This window comes from Hyla sarda, unplaced genomic scaffold, assembly GCF_029499605.1.
Source record: "Hyla sarda isolate aHylSar1 unplaced genomic scaffold, aHylSar1.hap1 scaffold_1171, whole genome shotgun sequence".
In the NCBI taxonomy this organism is placed as follows: Eukaryota; Metazoa; Chordata; class Amphibia; order Anura; family Hylidae; genus Hyla; species Hyla sarda.
The window spans coordinates 91,585-115,406 of record NW_026607794.1 but is presented as its reverse complement, the minus strand read 5'-3'; the positions used below and the strand labels follow the sequence as shown (position 1 = coordinate 115,406).

Below are 23,822 nucleotides of genomic sequence, written 5' to 3'. Positions count from 1 at the left end.
GGATGAGATTTTATATTTCTTCATAAGCATTAATCTTATTTTGTCAATTAGGAACATTCAGCACCCACCCGCTATCAAGGCAGCTGCCTATCATGTCATGCCCTACCTGCACAGGTGTGCTGGCTACTCAAATGATCCAATTAAGGAGGCCATTTAGTCAGCAGCAGCAGAAGTCCTGTGCCTGGACGCTCCAACAGGGGCCAGACACAAGCAGAAGCAGAAGCAGCAGAAGCAGCAGCAGCACCACCTTTTGTTTTTTGGCTGCAGCAGCAGCAAGGCCCACAGGGCTGGCTAGCTGGCTAGCCAGCAAGCAGGTAGCAATGAAAGTAGGAATCTTTCTTTTTAACCCTGTAAGGGGGTGGTGCACTGTACCCGAAGATACTGCCATATCGGGTCAATGCATAGGGCGACGGAAGCAAGCTTCGAAATCGGCCCCCGTTCTCAAAAATCCATTTAATATATGGTCCCCAGATAGGGGACGTATCAGATATTAAACTGATAAGAACAGATACTACACTTGATCTTAGCCAAAAGGCCGAGAAGCGATAACCGTGAAAGGGGCGGGCCCAACAAGGTCCCCTTCATGGGCACTATCACTGCTTGCTGTCAGGGAGGCTGCCAGACAATTTTCCATGCACACTCTGGGCTGGGGGGCAGTCAACCACCAGTACACACAGCAGAACCTAAACCCATACCATTATTGCTAAGCAGCAAGACAGGGGCCCATTGCACTCCCACGGGGCCTTTTTAAATGCAATCCATAACCCGGATTTGCCAGGAACCCTTCTTACTCCTCCTACTTGCATGTGACACTGGGCTTAGGATCTGCATAGGAAACACACACACAAGCACACACCTACCTTTGTTGCCTGCAGATGCCTCCTTGGCTGTCCCCAAACGGTATCAAACCAACACCCACGGGAAGCTGTAAGCATAGAGGACATGCCTGCACCCCATTGGACTTACCTGTGTGGGTTAAATCCGGGTTATTTGACAACCTATGGCGGTGATGGTTCTGCTCAGGCAGAGCAGTGCTGATGCTCCTCATAAAGCTGTCGCTGCTGTGAAGGTTCTAGGTGACATCACAAATCCCTTTGGTTACATACACAACAAAGCTGGGTTGTTGTTGTTTACACTCTGCAAGGCCTGTGGAAGTGAGTGACATCATAGCACTGTAGTTCTGAGGGTTCAAGATGGATGCAACAATCTCCTGTTGCTTCTATGAAGGCCGTAATAGACGACATCACCAAACAGCTCCATAGTCACATACACAGCAAAGGAGAGATGTTGTTTACACCTAGTGATGTCAGTGGTATTGAGTGACATCACAGCACAGTGCTAAGGCTCCTGGGCCTGGACACAGCAGCGGCTGCAATATCTCAACGGAGAATACGTTTATATCTATGTGTGTGTGTGCGCATATATATATATATATATATATATATATATATATATATATATATATTTCTCCGCCGAAATCACTTTTAAACCCATTTCCACCTTTTTTTCCCTTCTCTTCCTCTTACTTTTTTTTCACGTTTTTTTACGTTTTTCTCCTTTTCGCCTCTTTTCTGGGCGTATTATTCTTCTTTTTCTTCTTTTTTTTCGTCTAATGCATACCCCATCAGTGCAGCAATGCTTATTCAATACCGCCAGCAGATGGAGACACTGGGGGATAATTTTCTAAGGATTTATACTGATTTTTCCTGTCTGAATTTGTCGCACAGAAAGTTGCAGGCCAAATATGTGTGACATTTCTGCGACTTTAGCTTCTAGAGCATTTTTACAACATTATACATAGGTGCTGAATACATAAAAAGCGACTGTTCAGCGACAGACAAGTCGCATCGGCTGAAAGTAGGCCAGAATGTCAGTCCATGTTGGAGCAGGTTTAGATACAGTCTAAAGCATAGATCTCAAAGTCTGTGCACAGAATTTAGCAAGGGCCTCGCACCTTCTGATGCATCAGGTAGGTGCACAATAGCATAGCCTAACCCTCTGTACTTTGGTCTATATTGATGCGGGACATAGACAGCCAGCTGATGACCAATCCATTAGTGCAATGGATGGCTGGAAGCATTTGTCTTTGCCTTTGCAATACCACAGAAGCAATGCATGGTCAATGTACAGCAATGACACACCTGTGTGAACAGCCAGGAGACCCCCCCCCCCCCCCCCATGTTATGTTACATAGTTACATAGTTAGTACGGTCGAAAAAAGACATATGTCCATCACGTTCAACCAGGGAATTAAGGGGTAGGGGTGTGGCGCGATATTGGGGAAGGGATGAGATTTTATATTTCTTCATAAGCATTAATCTTATTTTGTCAATTAGGAACATTCAGCACCCACCCGCTATCAAGGCAGCTGCCTATCATGTCATGCCCTACCTGCACAGGTGTGCTGGCTACTCAAATGATCCAATTAAGGAGGCCATTTAGTCAGCAGCAGCAGAAGTCCTGTGCCTGGACGCTCCAACAGGGGCCAGACACAAGCAGAAGCAGAAGCAGCAGAAGCAGCAGCAGCACCACCTTTTGTTTTTTGGCTGCAGCAGCAGCAAGGCCCACAGGGCTGGCTAGCTGGCTAGCCAGCAAGCAGGTAGCAATGAAAGTAGGAATCTTTCTTTTTAACCCTGTAAGGGGGTGGTGCACTGTACCCGAAGATACTGCCATATCGGGTCAATGCATAGGGCGACGGAAGCAAGCTTCGAAATCGGCCCCCGTTCTCAAAAATCCATTTAATATATGGTCCCCAGATAGGGGACGTATCAGATATTAAACTGATAAGAACAGATACTACACTTGATCTTAGCCAAAAGGCCGAGAAGCGATAACCGTGAAAGGGGCGGGCCCAACAAGGTCCCCTTCATGGGCACTATCACTGCTTGCTGTCAGGGAGGCTGCCAGACAATTTTCCATGCACACTCTGGGCTGGGGGGCAGTCAACCACCAGTACACACAGCAGAACCTAAACCCATACCATTATTGCTAAGCAGCAAGACAGGGGCCCATTGCACTCCCACGGGGCCTTTTTAAATGCAATCCATAACCCGGATTTGCCAGGAACCCTTCTTACTCCTCCTACTTGCATGTGACACTGGGCTTAGGATCTGCATAGGAAACACACACACAAGCACACACCTACCTTTGTTGCCTGCAGATGCCTCCTTGGCTGTCCCCAAACGGTATCAAACCAACACCCACGGGAAGCTGTAAGCATAGAGGACATGCCTGCACCCCATTGGACTTACCTGTGTGGGTTAAATCCGGGTTATTTGACAACCTATGGCGGTGATGGTTCTGCTCAGGCAGAGCAGTGCTGATGCTCCTCATAAAGCTGTCGCTGCTGTGAAGGTTCTAGGTGACATCACAAATCCCTTTGGTTACATACACAACAAAGCTGGGTTGTTGTTGTTTACACTCTGCAAGGCCTGTGGAAGTGAGTGACATCATAGCACTGTAGTTCTGAGGGTTCAAGATGGATGCAACAATCTCCTGTTGCTTCTATGAAGGCCGTAATAGACGACATCACCAAACAGCTCCATAGTCACATACACAGCAAAGGAGAGATGTTGTTTACACCTAGTGATGTCAGTGGTATTGAGTGACATCACAGCACAGTGCTAAGGCTCCTGGGCCTGGACACAGCAGCGGCTGCAATATCTCAACGGAGAATACGTTTATATCTATGTGTGTGTGTGCGCATATATATATATATATATATATATATATATATATATATATATATTTCTCCGCCGAAATCACTTTTAAACCCATTTCCACCTTTTTTTCCCTTCTCTTCCTCTTACTTTTTTTTCACGTTTTTTTACGTTTTTCTCCTTTTCGCCTCTTTTCTGGGCGTATTATTCTTCTTTTTCTTCTTTTTTTTCGTCTAATGCATACCCCATCAGTGCAGCAATGCTTATTCAATACCGCCAGCAGATGGAGACACTGGGGGATAATTTTCTAAGGATTTATACTGATTTTTCCTGTCTGAATTTGTCGCACAGAAAGTTGCAGGCCAAATATGTGTGACATTTCTGCGACTTTAGCTTCTAGAGCATTTTTACAACATTATACATAGGTGCTGAATACATAAAAAGCGACTGTTCAGCGACAGACAAGTCGCATCGGCTGAAAGTAGGCCAGAATGTCAGTCCATGTTGGAGCAGGTTTAGATACAGTCTAAAGCATAGATCTCAAAGTCTGTGCACAGAATTTAGCAAGGGCCTCGCACCTTCTGATGCATCAGGTAGGTGCACAATAGCATAGCCTAACCCTCTGTACTTTGGTCTATATTGATGCGGGACATAGACAGCCAGCTGATGACCAATCCATTAGTGCAATGGATGGCTGGAAGCATTTGTCTTTGCCTTTGCAATACCACAGAAGCAATGCATGGTCAATGTACAGCAATGACACACCTGTGTGAACAGCCAGGAGACCCCCCCCCCCCCCCCATGTTATGTTACATAGTTACATAGTTAGTACGGTCGAAAAAAGACATATGTCCATCACGTTCAACCAGGGAATTAAGGGGTAGGGGTGTGGCGCGATATTGGGGAAGGGATGAGATTTTATATTTCTTCATAAGCATTAATCTTATTTTGTCAATTAGGAACATTCAGCACCCACCCGCTATCAAGGCAGCTGCCTATCATGTCATGCCCTACCTGCACAGGTGTGCTGGCTACTCAAATGATCCAATTAAGGAGGCCATTTAGTCAGCAGCAGCAGAAGTCCTGTGCCTGGACGCTCCAACAGGGGCCAGACACAAGCAGAAGCAGAAGCAGCAGAAGCAGCAGCAGCACCACCTTTTGTTTTTTGGCTGCAGCAGCAGCAAGGCCCACAGGGCTGGCTAGCTGGCTAGCCAGCAAGCAGGTAGCAATGAAAGTAGGAATCTTTCTTTTTAACCCTGTAAGGGGGTGGTGCACTGTACCCGAAGATACTGCCATATCGGGTCAATGCATAGGGCGACGGAAGCAAGCTTCGAAATCGGCCCCCGTTCTCAAAAATCCATTTAATATATGGTCCCCAGATAGGGGACGTATCAGATATTAAACTGATAAGAACAGATACTACACTTGATCTTAGCCAAAAGGCCGAGAAGCGATAACCGTGAAAGGGGCGGGCCCAACAAGGTCCCCTTCATGGGCACTATCACTGCTTGCTGTCAGGGAGGCTGCCAGACAATTTTCCATGCACACTCTGGGCTGGGGGGCAGTCAACCACCAGTACACACAGCAGAACCTAAACCCATACCATTATTGCTAAGCAGCAAGACAGGGGCCCATTGCACTCCCACGGGGCCTTTTTAAATGCAATCCATAACCCGGATTTGCCAGGAACCCTTCTTACTCCTCCTACTTGCATGTGACACTGGGCTTAGGATCTGCATAGGAAACACACACACAAGCACACACCTACCTTTGTTGCCTGCAGATGCCTCCTTGGCTGTCCCCAAACGGTATCAAACCAACACCCACGGGAAGCTGTAAGCATAGAGGACATGCCTGCACCCCATTGGACTTACCTGTGTGGGTTAAATCCGGGTTATTTGACAACCTATGGCGGTGATGGTTCTGCTCAGGCAGAGCAGTGCTGATGCTCCTCATAAAGCTGTCGCTGCTGTGAAGGTTCTAGGTGACATCACAAATCCCTTTGGTTACATACACAACAAAGCTGGGTTGTTGTTGTTTACACTCTGCAAGGCCTGTGGAAGTGAGTGACATCATAGCACTGTAGTTCTGAGGGTTCAAGATGGATGCAACAATCTCCTGTTGCTTCTATGAAGGCCGTAATAGACGACATCACCAAACAGCTCCATAGTCACATACACAGCAAAGGAGAGATGTTGTTTACACCTAGTGATGTCAGTGGTATTGAGTGACATCACAGCACAGTGCTAAGGCTCCTGGGCCTGGACACAGCAGCGGCTGCAATATCTCAACGGAGAATACGTTTATATCTATGTGTGTGTGTGCGCATATATATATATATATATATATATATATATATATATATATATTTCTCCGCCGAAATCACTTTTAAACCCATTTCCACCTTTTTTTCCCTTCTCTTCCTCTTACTTTTTTTTCACGTTTTTTTACGTTTTTCTCCTTTTCGCCTCTTTTCTGGGCGTATTATTCTTCTTTTTCTTCTTTTTTTTCGTCTAATGCATACCCCATCAGTGCAGCAATGCTTATTCAATACCGCCAGCAGATGGAGACACTGGGGGATAATTTTCTAAGGATTTATACTGATTTTTCCTGTCTGAATTTGTCGCACAGAAAGTTGCAGGCCAAATATGTGTGACATTTCTGCGACTTTAGCTTCTAGAGCATTTTTACAACATTATACATAGGTGCTGAATACATAAAAAGCGACTGTTCAGCGACAGACAAGTCGCATCGGCTGAAAGTAGGCCAGAATGTCAGTCCATGTTGGAGCAGGTTTAGATACAGTCTAAAGCATAGATCTCAAAGTCTGTGCACAGAATTTAGCAAGGGCCTCGCACCTTCTGATGCATCAGGTAGGTGCACAATAGCATAGCCTAACCCTCTGTACTTTGGTCTATATTGATGCGGGACATAGACAGCCAGCTGATGACCAATCCATTAGTGCAATGGATGGCTGGAAGCATTTGTCTTTGCCTTTGCAATACCACAGAAGCAATGCATGGTCAATGTACAGCAATGACACACCTGTGTGAACAGCCAGGAGACCCCCCCCCCCCCCCCATGTTATGTTACATAGTTACATAGTTAGTACGGTCGAAAAAAGACATATGTCCATCACGTTCAACCAGGGAATTAAGGGGTAGGGGTGTGGCGCGATATTGGGGAAGGGATGAGATTTTATATTTCTTCATAAGCATTAATCTTATTTTGTCAATTAGGAACATTCAGCACCCACCCGCTATCAAGGCAGCTGCCTATCATGTCATGCCCTACCTGCACAGGTGTGCTGGCTACTCAAATGATCCAATTAAGGAGGCCATTTAGTCAGCAGCAGCAGAAGTCCTGTGCCTGGACGCTCCAACAGGGGCCAGACACAAGCAGAAGCAGAAGCAGCAGAAGCAGCAGCAGCACCACCTTTTGTTTTTTGGCTGCAGCAGCAGCAAGGCCCACAGGGCTGGCTAGCTGGCTAGCCAGCAAGCAGGTAGCAATGAAAGTAGGAATCTTTCTTTTTAACCCTGTAAGGGGGTGGTGCACTGTACCCGAAGATACTGCCATATCGGGTCAATGCATAGGGCGACGGAAGCAAGCTTCGAAATCGGCCCCCGTTCTCAAAAATCCATTTAATATATGGTCCCCAGATAGGGGACGTATCAGATATTAAACTGATAAGAACAGATACTACACTTGATCTTAGCCAAAAGGCCGAGAAGCGATAACCGTGAAAGGGGCGGGCCCAACAAGGTCCCCTTCATGGGCACTATCACTGCTTGCTGTCAGGGAGGCTGCCAGACAATTTTCCATGCACACTCTGGGCTGGGGGGCAGTCAACCACCAGTACACACAGCAGAACCTAAACCCATACCATTATTGCTAAGCAGCAAGACAGGGGCCCATTGCACTCCCACGGGGCCTTTTTAAATGCAATCCATAACCCGGATTTGCCAGGAACCCTTCTTACTCCTCCTACTTGCATGTGACACTGGGCTTAGGATCTGCATAGGAAACACACACACAAGCACACACCTACCTTTGTTGCCTGCAGATGCCTCCTTGGCTGTCCCCAAACGGTATCAAACCAACACCCACGGGAAGCTGTAAGCATAGAGGACATGCCTGCACCCCATTGGACTTACCTGTGTGGGTTAAATCCGGGTTATTTGACAACCTATGGCGGTGATGGTTCTGCTCAGGCAGAGCAGTGCTGATGCTCCTCATAAAGCTGTCGCTGCTGTGAAGGTTCTAGGTGACATCACAAATCCCTTTGGTTACATACACAACAAAGCTGGGTTGTTGTTGTTTACACTCTGCAAGGCCTGTGGAAGTGAGTGACATCATAGCACTGTAGTTCTGAGGGTTCAAGATGGATGCAACAATCTCCTGTTGCTTCTATGAAGGCCGTAATAGACGACATCACCAAACAGCTCCATAGTCACATACACAGCAAAGGAGAGATGTTGTTTACACCTAGTGATGTCAGTGGTATTGAGTGACATCACAGCACAGTGCTAAGGCTCCTGGGCCTGGACACAGCAGCGGCTGCAATATCTCAACGGAGAATACGTTTATATCTATGTGTGTGTGTGCGCATATATATATATATATATATATATATATATATATATATATATATTTCTCCGCCGAAATCACTTTTAAACCCATTTCCACCTTTTTTTCCCTTCTCTTCCTCTTACTTTTTTTTCACGTTTTTTTACGTTTTTCTCCTTTTCGCCTCTTTTCTGGGCGTATTATTCTTCTTTTTCTTCTTTTTTTTCGTCTAATGCATACCCCATCAGTGCAGCAATGCTTATTCAATACCGCCAGCAGATGGAGACACTGGGGGATAATTTTCTAAGGATTTATACTGATTTTTCCTGTCTGAATTTGTCGCACAGAAAGTTGCAGGCCAAATATGTGTGACATTTCTGCGACTTTAGCTTCTAGAGCATTTTTACAACATTATACATAGGTGCTGAATACATAAAAAGCGACTGTTCAGCGACAGACAAGTCGCATCGGCTGAAAGTAGGCCAGAATGTCAGTCCATGTTGGAGCAGGTTTAGATACAGTCTAAAGCATAGATCTCAAAGTCTGTGCACAGAATTTAGCAAGGGCCTCGCACCTTCTGATGCATCAGGTAGGTGCACAATAGCATAGCCTAACCCTCTGTACTTTGGTCTATATTGATGCGGGACATAGACAGCCAGCTGATGACCAATCCATTAGTGCAATGGATGGCTGGAAGCATTTGTCTTTGCCTTTGCAATACCACAGAAGCAATGCATGGTCAATGTACAGCAATGACACACCTGTGTGAACAGCCAGGAGACCCCCCCCCCCCCATGTTATGTTACATAGTTACATAGTTAGTACGGTCGAAAAAAGACATATGTCCATCACGTTCAACCAGGGAATTAAGGGGTAGGGGTGTGGCGCGATATTGGGGAAGGGATGAGATTTTATATTTCTTCATAAGCATTAATCTTATTTTGTCAATTAGGAACATTCAGCACCCACCCGCTATCAAGGCAGCTGCCTATCATGTCATGCCCTACCTGCACAGGTGTGCTGGCTACTCAAATGATCCAATTAAGGAGGCCATTTAGTCAGCAGCAGCAGAAGTCCTGTGCCTGGACGCTCCAACAGGGGCCAGACACAAGCAGAAGCAGAAGCAGCAGAAGCAGCAGCAGCACCACCTTTTGTTTTTTGGCTGCAGCAGCAGCAAGGCCCACAGGGCTGGCTAGCTGGCTAGCCAGCAAGCAGGTAGCAATGAAAGTAGGAATCTTTCTTTTTAACCCTGTAAGGGGGTGGTGCACTGTACCCGAAGATACTGCCATATCGGGTCAATGCATAGGGCGACGGAAGCAAGCTTCGAAATCGGCCCCCGTTCTCAAAAATCCATTTAATATATGGTCCCCAGATAGGGGACGTATCAGATATTAAACTGATAAGAACAGATACTACACTTGATCTTAGCCAAAAGGCCGAGAAGCGATAACCGTGAAAGGGGCGGGCCCAACAAGGTCCCCTTCATGGGCACTATCACTGCTTGCTGTCAGGGAGGCTGCCAGACAATTTTCCATGCACACTCTGGGCTGGGGGGCAGTCAACCACCAGTACACACAGCAGAACCTAAACCCATACCATTATTGCTAAGCAGCAAGACAGGGGCCCATTGCACTCCCACGGGGCCTTTTTAAATGCAATCCATAACCCGGATTTGCCAGGAACCCTTCTTACTCCTCCTACTTGCATGTGACACTGGGCTTAGGATCTGCATAGGAAACACACACACAAGCACACACCTACCTTTGTTGCCTGCAGATGCCTCCTTGGCTGTCCCCAAACGGTATCAAACCAACACCCACGGGAAGCTGTAAGCATAGAGGACATGCCTGCACCCCATTGGACTTACCTGTGTGGGTTAAATCCGGGTTATTTGACAACCTATGGCGGTGATGGTTCTGCTCAGGCAGAGCAGTGCTGATGCTCCTCATAAAGCTGTCGCTGCTGTGAAGGTTCTAGGTGACATCACAAATCCCTTTGGTTACATACACAACAAAGCTGGGTTGTTGTTGTTTACACTCTGCAAGGCCTGTGGAAGTGAGTGACATCATAGCACTGTAGTTCTGAGGGTTCAAGATGGATGCAACAATCTCCTGTTGCTTCTATGAAGGCCGTAATAGACGACATCACCAAACAGCTCCATAGTCACATACACAGCAAAGGAGAGATGTTGTTTACACCTAGTGATGTCAGTGGTATTGAGTGACATCACAGCACAGTGCTAAGGCTCCTGGGCCTGGACACAGCAGCGGCTGCAATATCTCAACATATATATATATATATATATATATATATATATATATATATATTTCTCCGCCGAAATCACTTTTAAACCCATTTCCACCTTTTTTTCCCTTCTCTTCCTCTTACTTTTTTTTCACGTTTTTTTACGTTTTTCTCCTTTTCGCCTCTTTTCTGGGCGTATTATTCTTCTTTTTCTTCTTTTTTTTCGTCTAATGCATACCCCATCAGTGCAGCAATGCTTATTCAATACCGCCAGCAGATGGAGACACTGGGGGATAATTTTCTAAGGATTTATACTGATTTTTCCTGTCTGAATTTGTCGCACAGAAAGTTGCAGGCCAAATATGTGTGACATTTCTGCGACTTTAGCTTCTAGAGCATTTTTACAACATTATACATAGGTGCTGAATACATAAAAAGCGACTGTTCAGCGACAGACAAGTCGCATCGGCTGAAAGTAGGCCAGAATGTCAGTCCATGTTGGAGCAGGTTTAGATACAGTCTAAAGCATAGATCTCAAAGTCTGTGCACAGAATTTAGCAAGGGCCTCGCACCTTCTGATGCATCAGGTAGGTGCACAATAGCATAGCCTAACCCTCTGTACTTTGGTCTATATTGATGCGGGACATAGACAGCCAGCTGATGACCAATCCATTAGTGCAATGGATGGCTGGAAGCATTTGTCTTTGCCTTTGCAATACCACAGAAGCAATGCATGGTCAATGTACAGCAATGACACACCTGTGTGAACAGCCAGGAGACCCCCCCCCCCCCCCATGTTATGTTACATAGTTACATAGTTAGTACGGTCGAAAAAAGACATATGTCCATCACGTTCAACCAGGGAATTAAGGGGTAGGGGTGTGGCGCGATATTGGGGAAGGGATGAGATTTTATATTTCTTCATAAGCATTAATCTTATTTTGTCAATTAGGAACATTCAGCACCCACCCGCTATCAAGGCAGCTGCCTATCATGTCATGCCCTACCTGCACAGGTGTGCTGGCTACTCAAATGATCCAATTAAGGAGGCCATTTAGTCAGCAGCAGCAGAAGTCCTGTGCCTGGACGCTCCAACAGGGGCCAGACACAAGCAGAAGCAGAAGCAGCAGAAGCAGCAGCAGCACCACCTTTTGTTTTTTGGCTGCAGCAGCAGCAAGGCCCACAGGGCTGGCTAGCTGGCTAGCCAGCAAGCAGGTAGCAATGAAAGTAGGAATCTTTCTTTTTAACCCTGTAAGGGGGTGGTGCACTGTACCCGAAGATACTGCCATATCGGGTCAATGCATAGGGCGACGGAAGCAAGCTTCGAAATCGGCCCCCGTTCTCAAAAATCCATTTAATATATGGTCCCCAGATAGGGGACGTATCAGATATTAAACTGATAAGAACAGATACTACACTTGATCTTAGCCAAAAGGCCGAGAAGCGATAACCGTGAAAGGGGCGGGCCCAACAAGGTCCCCTTCATGGGCACTATCACTGCTTGCTGTCAGGGAGGCTGCCAGACAATTTTCCATGCACACTCTGGGCTGGGGGGCAGTCAACCACCAGTACACACAGCAGAACCTAAACCCATACCATTATTGCTAAGCAGCAAGACAGGGGCCCATTGCACTCCCACGGGGCCTTTTTAAATGCAATCCATAACCCGGATTTGCCAGGAACCCTTCTTACTCCTCCTACTTGCATGTGACACTGGGCTTAGGATCTGCATAGGAAACACACACACAAGCACACACCTACCTTTGTTGCCTGCAGATGCCTCCTTGGCTGTCCCCAAACGGTATCAAACCAACACCCACGGGAAGCTGTAAGCATAGAGGACATGCCTGCACCCCATTGGACTTACCTGTGTGGGTTAAATCCGGGTTATTTGACAACCTATGGCGGTGATGGTTCTGCTCAGGCAGAGCAGTGCTGATGCTCCTCATAAAGCTGTCGCTGCTGTGAAGGTTCTAGGTGACATCACAAATCCCTTTGGTTACATACACAACAAAGCTGGGTTGTTGTTGTTTACACTCTGCAAGGCCTGTGGAAGTGAGTGACATCATAGCACTGTAGTTCTGAGGGTTCAAGATGGATGCAACAATCTCCTGTTGCTTCTATGAAGGCCGTAATAGACGACATCACCAAACAGCTCCATAGTCACATACACAGCAAAGGAGAGATGTTGTTTACACCTAGTGATGTCAGTGGTATTGAGTGACATCACAGCACAGTGCTAAGGCTCCTGGGCCTGGACACAGCAGCGGCTGCAATATCTCAACGGAGAATACGTTTATATCTATGTGTGTGTGTGTGCGCATATATATATATATATATATATATATATATATATATATTTCTCCGCCGAAATCACTTTTAAACCCATTTCCACCTTTTTTTCCCTTCTCTTCCTCTTACTTTTTTTTCACGTTTTTTTACGTTTTTCTCCTTTTCGCCTCTTTTCTGGGCGTATTATTCTTCTTTTTCTTCTTTTTTTTCGTCTAATGCATACCCCATCAGTGCAGCAATGCTTATTCAATACCGCCAGCAGATGGAGACACTGGGGGATAATTTTCTAAGGATTTATACTGATTTTTCCTGTCTGAATTTGTCGCACAGAAAGTTGCAGGCCAAATATGTGTGACATTTCTGCGACTTTAGCTTCTAGAGCATTTTTACAACATTATACATAGGTGCTGAATACATAAAAAGCGACTGTTCAGCGACAGACAAGTCGCATCGGCTGAAAGTAGGCCAGAATGTCAGTCCATGTTGGAGCAGGTTTAGATACAGTCTAAAGCATAGATCTCAAAGTCTGTGCACAGAATTTAGCAAGGGCCTCGCACCTTCTGATGCATCAGGTAGGTGCACAATAGCATAGCCTAACCCTCTGTACTTTGGTCTATATTGATGCGGGACATAGACAGCCAGCTGATGACCAATCCATTAGTGCAATGGATGGCTGGAAGCATTTGTCTTTGCCTTTGCAATACCACAGAAGCAATGCATGGTCAATGTACAGCAATGACACACCTGTGTGAACAGCCAGGAGACCCCCCCCCCCCCCCCCCATGTTATGTTACATAGTTACATAGTTAGTACGGTCGAAAAAAGACATATGTCCATCACGTTCAACCAGGGAATTAAGGGGTAGGGGTGTGGCGCGATATTGGGGAAGGGATGAGATTTTATATTTCTTCATAAGCATTAATCTTATTTTGTCAATTAGGAACATTCAGCACCCACCCGCTATCAAGGCAGCTGCCTATCATGTCATGCCCTACCTGCACAGGTGTGCTGGCTACTCAAATGATCCAATTAAGGAGGCCATTTAGTCAGCAGCAGCAGAAGTCCTGTGCCTGGACGCTCCAACAGGGGCCAGACACAAGCAGAAGCAGAAGCAGCAGAAGCAGCAGCAGCACCACCTTTTGTTTTTTGGCTGCAGCAGCAGCAAGGCCCACAGGGCTGGCTAGCTGGCTAGCCAGCAAGCAGGTAGCAATGAAAGTAGGAATCTTTCTTTTTAACCCTGTAAGGGGGTGGTGCACTGTACCCGAAGATACTGCCATATCGGGTCAATGCATAGGGCGACGGAAGCAAGCTTCGAAATCGGCCCCCGTTCTCAAAAATCCATTTAATATATGGTCCCCAGATAGGGGACGTATCAGATATTAAACTGATAAGAACAGATACTACACTTGATCTTAGCCAAAAGGCCGAGAAGCGATAACCGTGAAAGGGGCGGGCCCAACAAGGTCCCCTTCATGGGCACTATCACTGCTTGCTGTCAGGGAGGCTGCCAGACAATTTTCCATGCACACTCTGGGCTGGGGGGCAGTCAACCACCAGTACACACAGCAGAACCTAAACCCATACCATTATTGCTAAGCAGCAAGACAGGGGCCCATTGCACTCCCACGGGGCCTTTTTAAATGCAATCCATAACCCGGATTTGCCAGGAACCCTTCTTACTCCTCCTACTTGCATGTGACACTGGGCTTAGGATCTGCATAGGAAACACACACACAAGCACACACCTACCTTTGTTGCCTGCAGATGCCTCCTTGGCTGTCCCCAAACGGTATCAAACCAACACCCACGGGAAGCTGTAAGCATAGAGGACATGCCTGCACCCCATTGGACTTACCTGTGTGGGTTAAATCCGGGTTATTTGACAACCTATGGCGGTGATGGTTCTGCTCAGGCAGAGCAGTGCTGATGCTCCTCATAAAGCTGTCGCTGCTGTGAAGGTTCTAGGTGACATCACAAATCCCTTTGGTTACATACACAACAAAGCTGGGTTGTTGTTGTTTACACTCTGCAAGGCCTGTGGAAGTGAGTGACATCATAGCACTGTAGTTCTGAGGGTTCAAGATGGATGCAACAATCTCCTGTTGCTTCTATGAAGGCCGTAATAGACGACATCACCAAACAGCTCCATAGTCACATACACAGCAAAGGAGAGATGTTGTTTACACCTAGTGATGTCAGTGGTATTGAGTGACATCACAGCACAGTGCTAAGGCTCCTGGGCCTGGACACAGCAGCGGCTGCAATATCTCAACGGAGAATACGTTTATATCTATGTGTGTGTGTGCGCATATATATATATATATATATATATATATATATATATATATTTCTCCGCCGAAATCACTTTTAAACCCATTTCCACCTTTTTTTCCCTTCTCTTCCTCTTACTTTTTTTTCACGTTTTTTTACGTTTTTCTCCTTTTCGCCTCTTTTCTGGGCGTATTATTCTTCTTTTTCTTCTTTTTTTTCGTCTAATGCATACCCCATCAGTGCAGCAATGCTTATTCAATACCGCCAGCAGATGGAGACACTGGGGGATAATTTTCTAAGGATTTATACTGATTTTTCCTGTCTGAATTTGTCGCACAGAAAGTTGCAGGCCAAATATGTGTGACATTTCTGCGACTTTAGCTTCTAGAGCATTTTTACAACATTATACATAGGTGCTGAATACATAAAAAGCTACTGTTCAGCGACAGACAAGTCGCATCGGCTGAAAGTAGGCCAGAATGTCAGTCCATGTTGGAGCAGGTTTAGATACAGTCTAAAGCATAGATCTCAAAGTCTGTGCACAGAATTTAGCAAGGGCCTCGCACCTTCTGATGCATCAGGTAGGTGCACAATAGCATAGCCTAACCCTCTGTACTTTGGTCTATATTGATGCGGGACATAGACAGCCAGCTGATGACCAATCCATTAGTGCAATGGATGGCTGGAAGCATTTGTCTTTGCCTTTGCAATACCACAGAAGCAATGCATGGTCAATGTACAGCAATGACACACCTGTGTGAACAGCCAGGAGACCCCCCCCCCCCCCCCCCCCCCATGTTATGTTACATAGTTACATAGTTAGTACGGTCGAAAAAAGACATATGTCCATCACGTTCAACCAGGGAATTAAGGGGTAGGGGTGTGGCGCGATATTGGGGAAGGGATGAGATTTTATATTTCTTCATAAGCATTAATCTTATTTTGTCAATTAGGAACATTCAGCACCCACCCGCTATCAAGGCAGCTGCCTATCATGTCATGCCCTACCTGCACAGGTGTGCTGGCTACTCAAATGATCCAATTAAGGAGGCCATTTAGTCAGCAGCAGCAGAAGTCCTGTGCCTGGACGCTCCAACAGGGGCCAGACACAAGCAGAAGCAGAAGCAGCAGAAGCAGCAGCAGCACCACCTTTTGTTTTTTGGCTGCAGCAGCAGCAAGGCCCACAGGGCTGGCTAGCTGGCTAGCCAGCAAGCAGGTAGCAATGAAAGTAGGAATCTTTCTTTTTAACCCTGTAAGGGGGTGGTGCACTGTACCCGAAGATACTGCCATATCGGGTCAATGCATAGGGCGACGGAAGCAAGCTTCGAAATCGGCCCCCGTTCTCAAAAATCCATTTAATATATGGTCCCCAGATAGGGGACGTATCAGATATTAAACTGATAAGAACAGATACTACACTTGATCTTAGCCAAAAGGCCGAGAAGCGATAACCGTGAAAGGGGCGGGCCCAACAAGGTCCCCTTCATGGGCACTATCACTGCTTGCTGTCAGGGAGGCTGCCAGACAATTTTCCATGCACACTCTGGGCTGGGGGGCAGTCAACCACCAGTACACACAGCAGAACCTAAACCCATACCATTATTGCTAAGCAGCAAGACAGGGGCCCATTGCACTCCCACGGGGCCTTTTTAAATGCAATCCATAACCCGGATTTGCCAGGAACCCTTCTTACTCCTCCTACTTGCATGTGACACTGGGCTTAGGATCTGCATAGGAAACACACACACAAGCACACACCTACCTTTGTTGCCTGCAGATGCCTCCTTGGCTGTCCCCAAACGGTATCAAACCAACACCCACGGGAAGCTGTAAGCATAGAGGACATGCCTGCACCCCATTGGACTTACCTGTGTGGGTTAAATCCGGGTTATTTGACAACCTATGGCGGTGATGGTTCTGCTCAGGCAGAGCAGTGCTGATGCTCCTCATAAAGCTGTCGCTGCTGTGAAGGTTCTAGGTGACATCACAAATCCCTTTGGTTACATACACAACAAAGCTGGGTTGTTGTTGTTTACACTCTGCAAGGCCTGTGGAAGTGAGTGACATCATAGCACTGTAGTTCTGAGGGTTCAAGATGGATGCAACAATCTCCTGTTGCTTCTATGAAGGCCGTAATAGACGACATCACCAAACAGCTCCATAGTCACATACACAGCAAAGGAGAGATGTTGTTTACACCTAGTGATGTCAGTGGTATTGAGTGACATCACAGCACAGTGCTAAGGCTCCTGGGCCTGGACACAGCAGCGGCTGCAATATCTCAACGGAGAATACGTTTATATCTATGTGTGTGTGTGCGCATATATATATATATATATATATATATATATATATATATATATATATTTCTCCGCCAAAATCACTTTTAAACCCATTTCCACCTTTTTTTCCCTTCTCTTCCTCTTACTTTTTTTTCACGTTTTTTTACGTTTTTCTCCTTTTCGCCTCTTTTCTGGGCGTATTATTCTTCTTTTTCTTCTTTTTTTTCGTCTAATGCATACCCCATCAGTGCAGCAATGCTTATTCAATACCGCCAGCAGATGGAGACACTGGGGGATAATTTTCTAAGGATTTATACTGATTTTTCCTGTCTGAATTTGTCGCACAGAAAGTTGCAGGCCAAATATGTGTGACATTTCTGCGACTTTAGCTTCTAGAGCATTTTTACAACATTATACATAGGTGCTGAATACATAAAAAGCGACTGTTCAGCGACAGACAAGTCGCATCGGCTGAAAGTAGGCCAGAATGTCAGTCCATGTTGGAGCAGGTTTAGATACAGTCTAAAGCATAGATCTCAAAGTCTGTGCACAGAATTTAGCAAGGGCCTCGCACCTTCTGATGCATCAGGTAGGTGCACAATAGCATAGCCTAACCCTCTGTACTTTGGTCTATATTGATGCGGGACATAGACAGCCAGCTGATGACCAATCCATTAGTGCAATGGATGGCTGGAAGCATTTGTCTTTGCCTTTGCAATACCACAGAAGCAATGCATGGTCAATGTACAGCAATGACACACCTGTGTGAACAGCCAGGAGACCCCCCCCCCCCATGTTATGTTACATAGTTACATAGTTAGTACGGTCGAAAAAAGACATATGTCCATCACGTTCAACCAGGGAATTAAGGGGTAGGGGTGTGGCGCGATATTGGGGAAGGGATGAGATTTTATATTTCTTCATAAGAATTAATCTTATTTTGTCAATTAGGAACATTCAGCACCCACCCGCTATCAAGGCAGCTGCCTATCATGTCATGCCCTACCTGCACAGGTGTGCTGGCTACTCAAATGATCCAATTAAGGAGGCCATTTAGTCAGCAGCAGCAGAAGTCCTGTGCCTGGACGCTCCAACAGGGGCCAGACACAAGCAGAAGCAGAAGCAGCAGAAGCAGCAGCAGCACCACCTTTTGTTTTTTGGCTGCAGCAGCAGCAAGGCCCACAGGGCTGGCTAGCTGGCTAGCCAGCAAGCAGGTAGCAATGAAAGTAGGAATCTTTCTTTTTAACCCTGTAAGGGGGTGGTGCACTGTACCCGAAGATACTGCCATATCGGGTCAATGCATAGGGCGACGGAAGCAAGCTTCGAAATCGGCCCCCGTTCTCAAAAATCCATTTAATATATGGTCCCCAGATAGGGGACGTATCAGATATTAAACTGATAAGAACAGATACTACACTTGATCTTAGCCAAAAGGCCGAGAAGCGATAACCGTGAAAGGGGCGGGCCCAACAAGGTCCCCTTCATGGGCACTATCACTGCTTGCTGTCAGGGAGGCTGCCAGACAATTTTCCATGCACACTCTGGGCTGGGGGGCAGTCAACCACCAGTACACACAGCAGAACCTAAACCCATACCATTATTGCTAAGCAGCAAGACAGGGGCCCATTGCACTCCCACGGGGCCTTTTTAAATGCAATCCATAACCCGGATTTGCCAGGAACCCTTCTTACTCCTCCTACTTGGCATGTGACACTGGGCTTAGGATCTGCATAGGAAACACACACACAAGCACACACCTACCTTTGTTGCCTGCAGATGCCTCCTTGGCTGTCCCCAAACGGTATCAAACCAACACCCACGGGAAGCTGTAAGCATAGAGGACATGCCTGCACCCCATTGGACTTACCTGTGTGGGTTAAATCCGGGTTATTTGACAACCTATGGCGGTGATGGTTCTGCTCAGGCAGAGCAGTGCTGATGCTCCTCATAAAGCTGTCGCTGCTGTGAAGGTTCTAGGTGACATCACAAATCCCTTTGGTTACATACACAACAAAGCTGGGTTGTTGTTGTTTACACTCTGCAAGGCCTGTGGAAGTGAGTGACATCATAGCACTGTAGTTCTGAGGGTTCAAGATGGATGCAACAATCTCCTGTTGCTTCTATGAAGGCCGTAATAGACGACATCACCAAACAGCTCCATAGTCACATACACAGCAAAGGAGAGATGTTGTTTACACCTAGTGATGTCAGTGGTATTGAGTGACATCACAGCACAGTGCTAAGGCTCCTGGGGCCTGGACACAGCAGCGGCTGCAATATCTCAACGGAGAATACGTTTATATCTATGTGTGTGTGTGCGCATATATATATATATATATATATATATATATATATATATATATATTTCTCCGCCGAAATCACTTTTAAACCCATTTCCACCTTTTTTTCCCTTCTCTTCCTCTTACTTTTTTTTCACGTTTTTTTACGTTTTTCTCCTTTTCGCCTCTTTTCTGGGCGTATTATTCTTCTTTTTCTTCTTTTTTTTCGTCTAATGCATACCCCATCAGTGCAGCAATGCTTATTCAATACCGCCAGCAGATGGAGACACTGGGGGATAATTTTCTAAGGATTTATACTGATTTTTCCTGTCTGAATTTGTCGCACAGAAAGTTGCAGGCCAAATATGTGTGACATTTCTGCGACTTTAGCTTCTAGAGCATTTTTACAACATTATACATAGGTGCTGAATACATAAAAAGCGACTGTTCAGCGACAGACAAGTCGCATCGGCTGAAAGTAGGCCAGAATGTCAGTCCATGTTGGAGCAGGTTTAGATACAGTCTAAAGCATAGATCTCAAAGTCTGTGCACAGAATTTAGCAAGGGCCTCGCACCTTCTGATGCATCAGGTAGGTGCACAATAGCATAGCCTAACCCTCTGTACTTTGGTCTATATTGATGCGGGACATAGACAGCCAGCTGATGACCAATCCATTAGTGCAATGGATGGCTGGAAGCATTTGTCTTTGCCTTTGCAATACCACAGAAGCAATGCATGGTCAATGTACAGCAATGACACACCTGTGTGAACAGCCAGGAGACCCCCCCCCCCCCCATGTTATGTTACATAGTTACATAGTTAGTACGGTCGAAAAAAGACATATGTCCATCACGTTCAACCAGGGAATTAAGGGGTAGGGGTGTGGCGCGATATTGGGGAAGGGATGAGATTTTATATTTCTTCATAAGCATTAATCTTATTTTGTCAATTAGGAACATTCAGCACCCACCCGCTATCAAGGCAGCTGCCTATCATGTCATGCCCTACCTGCACAGGTGTGCTGGCTACTCAAATGATCCAATTAAGGAGGCCATTTAGTCAGCAGCAGCAGAAGTCCTGTGCCTGGACGCTCCAACAGGGGCCAGACACAAGCAGAAGCAGAAGCAGCAGAAGCAGCAGCAGCACCACCTTTTGTTTTTTGGCTGCAGCAGCAGCAAGGCCCACAGGGCTGGCTAGCTGGCTAGCCAGCAAGCAGGTAGCAATGAAAGTAGGAATCTTTCTTTTTAACCCTGTAAGGGGGTGGTGCACTGTACCCGAAGATACTGCCATATCGGGTCAATGCATAGGGCGACGGAAGCAAGCTTCGAAATCGGCCCCCGTTCTCAAAAATCCATTTAATATATGGTCCCCAGATAGGGGACGTATCAGATATTAAACTGATAAGAACAGATACTACACTTGATCTTAGCCAAAAGGCCGAGAAGCGATAACCGTGAAAGGGGCGGGCCCAACAAGGTCCCCTTCATGGGCACTATCACTGCTTGCTGTCAGGGAGGCTGCCAGACAATTTTCCATGCACACTCTGGGCTGGGGGGCAGTCAACCACCAGTACACACAGCAGAACCTAAACCCATACCATTATTGCTAAGCAGCAAGACAGGGGCCCATTGCACTCCCACGGGGCCTTTTTAAATGCAATCCATAACCCGGATTTGCCAGGAACCCTTCTTACTCCTCCTACTTGCATGTGACACTGGGCTTAGGATCTGCATAGGAAACACACACACAAGCACACACCTACCTTTGTTGCCTGCAGATGCCTCCTTGGCTGTCCCCAAACGGTATCAAACCAACACCCACGGGAAGCTGTAAGCATAGAGGACATGCCTGCACCCCATTGGACTTACCTGTGTGGGTTAAATCCGGGTTATTTGACAACCTATGGCGGTGATGGTTCTGCTCAGGCAGAGCAGTGCTGATGCTCCTCATAAAGCTGTCGCTGCTGTGAAGGTTCTAGGTGACATCACAAATCCCTTTGGTTACATACACAACAAAGCTGGGTTGTTGTTGTTTACACTCTGCAAGGCCTGTGGAAGTGAGTGACATCATAGCACTGTAGTTCTGAGGGTTCAAGATGGATGCAACAATCTCCTGTTGCTTCTATGAAGGCCGTAATAGACGACATCACCAAACAGCTCCATAGTCACATACACAGCAAAGGAGAGATGTTGTTTACACCTAGTGATGTCAGTGGTATTGAGTGACATCACAGCACAGTGCTAAGGCTCCTGGGCCTGGACACAGCAGCGGCTGCAATATCTCAACGGAGAATACGTTTATATCTATGTGTGTGTGTGTGCGCATATATATATATATATATATATATATATATATATATATATATATATTTCTCCGCCGAAATCACTTTTAAACCCATTTCCACCTTTTTTTCCCTTCTCTTCCTCTTACTTTTTTTTCACGTTTTTTTACGTTTTTCTCCTTTTCGCCTCTTTTCTGGGCGTATTATTCTTCTTTTTCTTCTTTTTTTTCGTCTAATGCATACCCCATCAGTGCAGCAATGCTTATTCAATACCGCCAGCAGATGGAGACACTGGGGGATAATTTTCTAAGGATTTATACTGATTTTTCCTGTCTGAATTTGTCGCACAGAAAGTTGCAGGCCAAATATGTGTGACATTTCTGCGACTTTAGCTTCTAGAGCATTTTTACAACATTATACATAGGTGCTGAATACATAAAAAGCGACTGTTCAGCGACAGACAAGTCGCATCGGCTGAAAGTAGGCCAGAATGTCAGTCCATGTTGGAGCAGGTTTAGATACAGTCTAAAGCATAGATCTCAAAGTCTGTGCACAGAATTTAGCAAGGGCCTCGCACCTTCTGATGCATCAGGTAGGTGCACAATAGCATAGCCTAACCCTCTGTACTTTGGTCTATATTGATGCGGGACATAGACAGCCAGCTGATGACCAATCCATTAGTGCAATGGATGGCTGGAAGCATTTGTCTTTGCCTTTGCAATACCACAGAAGCAATGCATGGTCAATGTACAGCAATGACACACCTGTGTGAACAGCCAGGAGACCCCCCCCCCCCCCCATGTTATGTTACATAGTTACATAGTTAGTACGGTCGAAAAAAGACATATGTCCATCACGTTCAACCAGGGAATTAAGGGGTAGGGGTGTGGCGCGATATTGGGGAAGGGATGAGATTTTATATTTCTTCATAAGCATTAATCTTATTTTGTCAATTAGGAACATTCAGCACCCACCCGCTATCAAGGCAGCTGCCTATCATGTCATGCCCTACCTGCACAGGTGTGCTGGCTACTCAAATGATCCAATTAAGGAGGCCATTTAGTCAGCAGCAGCAGAAGTCCTGTGCCTGGACGCTCCAACAGGGGCCAGACACAAGCAGAAGCAGAAGCAGCAGAAGCAGCAGCAGCACCACCTTTTGTTTTTTGGCTGCAGCAGCAGCAAGGCCCACAGGGCTGGCTAGCTGGCTAGCCAGCAAGCAGGTAGCAATGAAAGTAGGAATCTTTCTTTTTAACCCTGTAAGGGGGTGGTGCACTGTACCCGAAGATACTGCCATATCGGGTCAATGCATAGGGCGACGGAAGCAAGCTTCGAAATCGGCCCCCGTTCTCAAAAATCCATTTAATATATGGTCCCCAGATAGGGGACGTATCAGATATTAAACTGATAAGAACAGATACTACACTTGATCTTAGCCAAAAGGCCGAGAAGCGATAACCGTGAAAGGGGCGGGCCCAACAAGGTCCCCTTCATGGGCACTATCACTGCTTGCTGTCAGGGAGGCTGCCAGACAATTTTCCATGCACACTCTGGGCTGGGGGGCAGTCAACCACCAGTACACACAGCAGAACCTAAACCCATACCATTATTGCTAAGCAGCAAGACAGGGGCCCATTGCACTCCCACGGGGCCTTTTTAAATGCAATCCATAACCCGGATTTGCCAGGAACCCTTCTTACTCCTCCTACTTGCATGTGACACTGGGCTTAGGATCTGCATAGGAAACACACACACAAGCACACACCTACCTTTGTTGCCTGCAGATGCCTCCTTGGCTGTCCCCAAACGGTATCAAACCAACACCCACGGGAAGCTGTAAGCATAGAGGACATGCCTGCACCCCATTGGACTTACCTGTGTGGGTTAAATCCGGGTTATTTGACAACCTATGGCGGTGATGGTTCTGCTCAGGCAGAGCAGTGCTGATGC

The 23,822-nt window shown here is 46.4% G+C and overlaps 11 non-coding genes across 11 annotated transcripts; all 11 read right to left on the bottom strand.

Annotated features, from left to right (window-relative positions):
* Nucleotides 1–356: 356 nt before the first annotated feature.
* Nucleotides 357–547, bottom strand: LOC130302623 (U2 spliceosomal RNA). The gene has a single exon (XR_008852806.1). It is a non-coding gene; the product is annotated as a U2 spliceosomal RNA (small nuclear RNA).
* A 2,094-nt stretch (nucleotides 548–2,641) lies between these two features.
* On the bottom strand, nucleotides 2,642–2,832 carry LOC130302622 (U2 spliceosomal RNA). The gene has a single exon (XR_008852805.1). It is a non-coding gene; the product is annotated as a U2 spliceosomal RNA (small nuclear RNA).
* A 2,091-nt stretch (nucleotides 2,833–4,923) lies between these two features.
* On the bottom strand, nucleotides 4,924–5,114 carry LOC130302620 (U2 spliceosomal RNA). The gene has a single exon (XR_008852803.1). It is a non-coding gene; the product is annotated as a U2 spliceosomal RNA (small nuclear RNA).
* Nucleotides 5,115–7,203: 2,089 nt separating this feature from the next.
* On the bottom strand, nucleotides 7,204–7,394 carry LOC130302619 (U2 spliceosomal RNA). The gene has a single exon (XR_008852802.1). It is a non-coding gene; the product is annotated as a U2 spliceosomal RNA (small nuclear RNA).
* Nucleotides 7,395–9,482: 2,088 nt separating this feature from the next.
* On the bottom strand, nucleotides 9,483–9,673 carry LOC130302618 (U2 spliceosomal RNA). The gene has a single exon (XR_008852801.1). It is a non-coding gene; the product is annotated as a U2 spliceosomal RNA (small nuclear RNA).
* A 2,053-nt stretch (nucleotides 9,674–11,726) lies between these two features.
* LOC130302617 (U2 spliceosomal RNA) lies at nucleotides 11,727–11,917 on the bottom strand. Its single transcript, XR_008852800.1, has one exon. It is a non-coding gene; the product is annotated as a U2 spliceosomal RNA (small nuclear RNA).
* Nucleotides 11,918–14,006: 2,089 nt separating this feature from the next.
* On the bottom strand, nucleotides 14,007–14,197 carry LOC130302616 (U2 spliceosomal RNA). The gene has a single exon (XR_008852799.1). It is a non-coding gene; the product is annotated as a U2 spliceosomal RNA (small nuclear RNA).
* A 2,093-nt stretch (nucleotides 14,198–16,290) lies between these two features.
* Nucleotides 16,291–16,481, bottom strand: LOC130302615 (U2 spliceosomal RNA). Its single transcript, XR_008852798.1, has one exon. It is a non-coding gene; the product is annotated as a U2 spliceosomal RNA (small nuclear RNA).
* A 2,089-nt stretch (nucleotides 16,482–18,570) lies between these two features.
* Nucleotides 18,571–18,761, bottom strand: LOC130302614 (U2 spliceosomal RNA). Its single transcript, XR_008852797.1, has one exon. It is a non-coding gene; the product is annotated as a U2 spliceosomal RNA (small nuclear RNA).
* A 2,091-nt stretch (nucleotides 18,762–20,852) lies between these two features.
* Nucleotides 20,853–21,043, bottom strand: LOC130302613 (U2 spliceosomal RNA). The gene has a single exon (XR_008852796.1). It is a non-coding gene; the product is annotated as a U2 spliceosomal RNA (small nuclear RNA).
* Nucleotides 21,044–23,137: 2,094 nt separating this feature from the next.
* LOC130302612 (U2 spliceosomal RNA) lies at nucleotides 23,138–23,328 on the bottom strand. Its single transcript, XR_008852795.1, has one exon. It is a non-coding gene; the product is annotated as a U2 spliceosomal RNA (small nuclear RNA).
* Between the last annotated feature and the right edge of the window lie 494 nt (nucleotides 23,329–23,822).